The following is a 6,193-nucleotide window of genomic DNA, read 5'->3' on the forward strand; positions in this document are numbered from 1 at the left end:
CTCTTTTATTTCCTTTTCCACCCATCTTTCAGAGCAAAGAGACTTAAATTTTGCATCTGTATGGACACAAGTAGTCAATTCGTGCTGCAATGGATGCTGAATTCCAATCAGTCATCTATGATTGACTGGTCTTTCCACTTTCATTTAATGATTCATTAATGCTGGCTCGAAAAATCATTAACATTGCCTCTGTTTATAATGGCATTGGTGGGATGTCCTGGGAATAGTCTTTACTGTTTTGTACCTCCTCAAATCCAATCTTAAAGCAAGAGACACATGTGTGCCTTTCAGCACATTGAGAAAAAAAAAGTAGGCCAGACTGATTAAGCTTTTATTGGGATGATGTCAGTGAGCAGACTAAGGGATGGAAACATCTGAAGAAACTTGTGAGAATGCCAAATGAGTGGTTAGTTATGACACGTGCACCATTACCTCAATTTTTGTTTTGTGACCAACAATGGGTAAGTATGCGTTAGACATTACTGAGATTCCATCACCAATCTTCCATGAACTAACTGCTTTCTTCACATCAGTTGTTTGAGTTAAAATTGTATGCAGCAGGTTGCTGAACAATTACACTCACAAGTTTCCTCTTATGGTGACGTCCTGTCCACAGTACAGAAGAAAACATCAGGTGAACCTTGTCAAGGTCTTTCCTGTGCACACTCAATAACATAAAAATAAGCATCATCCCTAAACCAATCAGTTTTTCATATCATTCATTTCTTCAAAATGATGACGTTTATTCACTGGAAGGTTCCTTCTTTTCCCTCCTACAGCATATGGTAACAATAATGTAATTTACCTACCCTGCAAGTTATTTGTCATTTTTTGGACTCGACAATCAGACCAGTGCTGCAGCTTATCTCAAATATGGTGAACAATTCAGACTGTACGTACATAACCTTCACTAAACATCCTGGGAGTTCAAGATAAAGATCCAGTCAATGCTAGTAATATGAAAAATGCAGGTGCGTGGTATGGCACAGACTGGTCCAGCTGATATGAAAAGTTTTTTAGTGGTGAACCGAAACATATTCTATAACTGGTATACTAGTTGCACAAAGGGATACTGCACTGCAACAAAGAAATAATAATATGTCCAATAGAAAGAAAACAAACACTAACAGTAAAATTATTTCAATTTGTTGCAAATGCAATCATGCTTCTGATGGAAACACTGTTGGCTGGAAAGACAGAGACCACCCAAACTGATATTTTTGTCATTAATACTTTTGGATTGAAAACAAATGAATATACATTACCAAGTAACTAAATTATAGGAGGTGCTGTATAATGGAAGGTACGTGGTTATAAATGTAAAACAAACATACCATCATTATCAAAATATTTCAGTTTGGATAAGAGATTTTCCAGATTGCACTATTGTCCTAATTTGTCCTAATGTCTGCTTGTCTTCTCTAGCTCCCTTCAGATTTACATCATAAACTACCACCCGGGATGTTAGTGACTTAATCGGCTCAAGATGAGCCAAATATAATTTTACAGAAATGTTTGCACTTTGTTTTACCATCTACTTGTGTGTGGGAGTCTATTAAAAGAGACATTTCCTTATCAGCACTTTCCTGAAAAACTGTCAACCTAAATCTGGAGCATAGCCACACATTTCAACTCCCCAACGTTAAATGATTGTGAAATGGTGGATGACTATCTTGAATACTTGATTCACTTTTAATGAACCCTGATCCATGTTCATTCTTAAAAAGCATCCTCTCAACTGGAGATCTGCCTGAACACAATTCCTAATCATACTTTGCGGATAACTCGCCACTGCCTTTTACTTCTCACCATAGTCCATCGAACCAAATAATTACTCGCATTTTCTTGGCTTTGCATAACAAAACCTATAATCGTGCAAACAGAAAATACCTTGAATGTTTCAGACAAGAACCACTTTTGAAAAGTTGGACTGGTACTTTGAAGTTTTAACTTCATTCAGGAGCACAGCATATGGCTGCATTCATTTCTATGTCGACAATATACTGAAACAGATGCTCCTTTCACAAGTTGCTTTCCCTTATTTCAATGCTTGATTTGTCCAGTAAAAGCCTTTTCCTGTGTTGCTTTTATTTTCCTGTGTCGCCCATTTTAGCACAGTTCTCCTGAAACTAGCACAGAATGTCACTGAATTTTCAAATACAATACTCATCAATAGCGCATTAGACACTAATCAAAAAGGCTTGCTTTCTCATTTTCAGCTGTATGATTCAAAGAATGCATGAGAAAGGTGACTGTTGGCGGTTTAACCCGAGGGTCACCACATCAGGTAAGGTTGAGAGAGATGGTCCTTATTTTTTTGATGCTCACAATAACCTCAGCCAGTGAGGGAATGGAACCCACATGGTTAGCATCACTCTACATTGCAGGTCAGCTGTTCAGCCAACTGCACTAACTGACCCCCCCATTGATTATGGTAGCTCTTAAATGAAGGAATATCCCACTTTAGTAGCAGAAGAAGGTTTTTGAGTCTGCTCTGGCATTCAAATGATAATGGCTGACTTGTTGTGGTCGCAACACTTTCCTGTCTTTCCCTGAACTCTCTTCTAAGCCAAAGGTTGTCTAACTCAGTCCTGAATAAATTCAATAATTCACGCTCCACTACTTTCTGGGATGGGGATTCCACATACTTCAGACCCTCTGAAAGGAAGCAAAATCTCCTCATCTCCATCTTTAAATGATAGATCAGGCTCTTCCTGGATAATATGAAGTTAAATACAATGGATGTCCAAAGAGCTTTAGGGGTTCAGCTGCATAGATCTTTAACATGTTGGAAGCAGGTCCAGCGAATAATTAAGAAGGCTAATAGAATGCTGGCCTTTATATCTAAAGGATTATAAAGATTAAGGACACGGAGGTTATGCTTCAGCTAAACAAAACCCTGGTTAGACCCGGCTTGGAGTGTGCAGATCTGGCCAATCTTGCATCAGGAAGGATATCACTGTAGAAGTGATTCATTAACTCTCCTTTCTCTCCACAGATTTTCCTGAGCTTCTCCAGCCAATTCTGTTTGCGTTTCTGATTTTCCAGCATTCACAATTCTTTGTCTCAATCGTAATTATATCTTTATCCATATGTGGTGACATCAAGGCCCTATCCAGCTGCAATCAAAACTCCTTTTATAGTTCATTCTCCTTGTAACAAACACAAACATTTGATTTGGCTCCATCAACACTTGCTATGCCCGCAGCCTAGGGTTTTATGATTCAAGGACAATATTTTAAAACAAACTTTTATAAAAAAACACACACAACACCTGATTTTCCTGGTACACAAATGAGTTTACATGGAAACTTAAGGGAACAAAATTTGCTTCTTAAAACACATGCATTTTAGGTGCTATTTGTGTCCAGTGTGGAATCTTTATTTTTAAAAAATAAATTTTCTGATTATACAAATAATTTTATAAAAGCAAGTATGTTTCAACATTGAACATGTGAAGTTGGGTATTCACATGAAGATAAATTGCACAAAGCTGTTAACAAATCCAATAAACGGGTCGGCTGAATTTCAAGTCAAAGTTCATGAACCGTCAGTTAATTGCTCTCTCATAATATGACAATTTATATTTTCCTATTATTAATCTTCATGAAGGTAATTTTCTGATTTCTGCCTGCTGGATTATAAACATATTTGGAAAAACCTAACAACAGAAGAACTAGGAGCAAGAGTATTCCTGATAAAGGGCTTTTGCCCGAAACATCGATTTTCCTGCTCCTTGGATGCTGCCTGACCTGCTGTGCTCTTCCAGCACCACTCTAATCCAGACTAGGAGCAAAAGTAGACAACTAGAGCCTGCTCTGCCTTGTTCCTGCTTGCCCTTCATAACGTTTCAACCCATAACTAATTAAAAATCTGTCTATCTCTGCCTAAATTTACTCAATGATTCACCATCCACCACATGGTGGGGCAGTAAGGTCCAGAAATTCATGACCCTTTGACAGAAATAATTTCTCCTCATGTGAGATATCAGGAAATTTTAGGAGCTAGAATTGTCCCTATAGCTTAACAAGCCTGTATCTTCTAACTGCAGATTGCCATACTATGGGAATGATGTATTCCTCTCAGTATTAGAGTGTTTATGAATCAGAACTCTACAATTATCATTACAGCCTAGCCACTTAGTAGTCATGTCTGTAAATAAATAATGTGGACAATAATCTTACTGATCTGTTTCAAAAGTTGTTAATTTACAAGTTCCAGTATTTATATAGATCCTTAATACATGGAAACATTTCAAGTGTGATGCAATGATACTGAAAATGCAGGAGCTTAATTTGCCAAGTTAGATGCGTTGGTTGGAAATCTATAACAGACCTGCACTCTCTGAATCCACTTACCTGGATTGGTCCGAGAGGAAATAGCAAGATAGTTGAATGTGATTTTCCTCAATCAGAAAATCTTCCAGATGGTCTATAAATGGTTTGCTGATGTAGAGAAGATTACAAAGACAACAGAAGATCTCTGAAGGAAGGCTACCACAAAGTGTTCCCATATCTAGAGATAGTTGCTCTTTAAATGTTTGGTTGAAAAGAGGATGATTAATCTGTCACTAACTCCAATACTGTAGGTGCCTTTCTTTTGATAGAATATGAACCTTTGGCTCTAGTTGATAGAAAATAGACAATGTCTTTGAGTGCTTGTTCATCTGCCATAGTATTTGCCTTTTAATGCAAAAGCAATGTCCACAGTTAGGACATGTGACTGTGCATGTAGGAATATATTTGGGGCTAAAATGGATTGTGTTAAAAAATGGTCATTATGATCTTCCACTCAGCAACCACTGTGCAGACAACATATCAGCTGCAAGTCCCTGTTTATTTGAATGCCTGCTGTATCTAACATGTGCTTACCTCGCTGTTCACCTGCTGCAGTGGTCATCAACATCACAATTTGCTGAGCCCAGTTGAAACAAGCTGGCTCCTTTTAATGGGAGGGGGATTATGGCTGGAGAAAATGGTGGCAGGAGTGCAGGGTGTGAACCTGACCTATGAACTAGGAGAATGACAGAACTTTGGAAAGAGCAGGTGCCAATATTTTCCGTCCTCAAATTGTCAGACTTGGTAGAGAGGATAAGAAGTGAAAGGGGCATCCTGTATCTTCAGAGGGCCTGGAGGGTTCCAGGCAGATGTTCTGAAATAAATGGGAGCAGATAGCCATGGCATGCAGCTTTGGGGACCTGGATGTTGTGCTGCAAAAGGTTCAATTACTTCACATGAGTGGTCAAGGTTAATGAATACATCTTCAAATTCTACATTCTGCCAACCACACCACTCACCTTAGACCATTGTTCAGTGCACTGCACTCCCATTACCCATTTACCAACAGCATCTATCAATCAGGACTCATACTTGACAAGAACCTGCTTCACCTCACTCTCACATGATCAGTACTGCTACAAACCTCACACCCACATCTCAAACTTACACGCACTTCAGCTATTCACTTATCTCAGCCAAATCACATCAACGTCTCGTGCGAAACTTATTTACTGAGTTCCTCTTAATTGCAGGAGAAGCTAGTGCCCAATTGAAGCCAACTGGAGGAGACACCCACACACCTAACTGTTCTAACCTACATGGGGAGAAGGTGTGTCCCATAGTGTGATGTTTATTGTTGATGCTTTGGTCAGCACTAGCACTGTGCTACCCAAGACGACTGTCTGCCTTGACCCATAAGATTTAGGACCATCAGTAAACATTCAGCCTATTGAGTGTGCTCCACCATTCATCAAGATGATGGCTAATCTGATAACTCTGAACTCCTCTCTCCTGCCTTTTCCCCCTAACCCTTGATTCCCTTATTGATTGACAATCTGTCTATCTCAGCATTGAATATGCTCAGGTTAGAGTGGTGCTGGAAAAGCACAGCACGTCAGGCAGTATCCGAGGAGAAGGAAAATCAATGTTTCGGGCAAAAGCCCTTCATCAGGAATAGAGGCAGGGTGCCTGCAGCGTGGAGAGATAAATGAGAGGAGGGTGGGGTGGGGTGGGGAGAAAGTAGCATAGAGTACAATAGGTGAATGGGGGTGGGGATGGAGGAGGTCAGAGAGGAGGGTGGGGGAAGGTAGCAAAGAGTACAAAGGGTGAACGGGGGTGGGGTTGAAGATGATAGGTCAGAGGGGAGGGTAGAGTGGATAGGTGGGAAGGAAGATAGGCAGGGAGGACAGATCATG

The sequence above is a fragment of the Chiloscyllium punctatum genome, chromosome 14, assembly GCF_047496795.1.
Source record: "Chiloscyllium punctatum isolate Juve2018m chromosome 14, sChiPun1.3, whole genome shotgun sequence".
Lineage (NCBI taxonomy): Eukaryota > Metazoa > Chordata > Chondrichthyes > Orectolobiformes > Hemiscylliidae > Chiloscyllium > Chiloscyllium punctatum.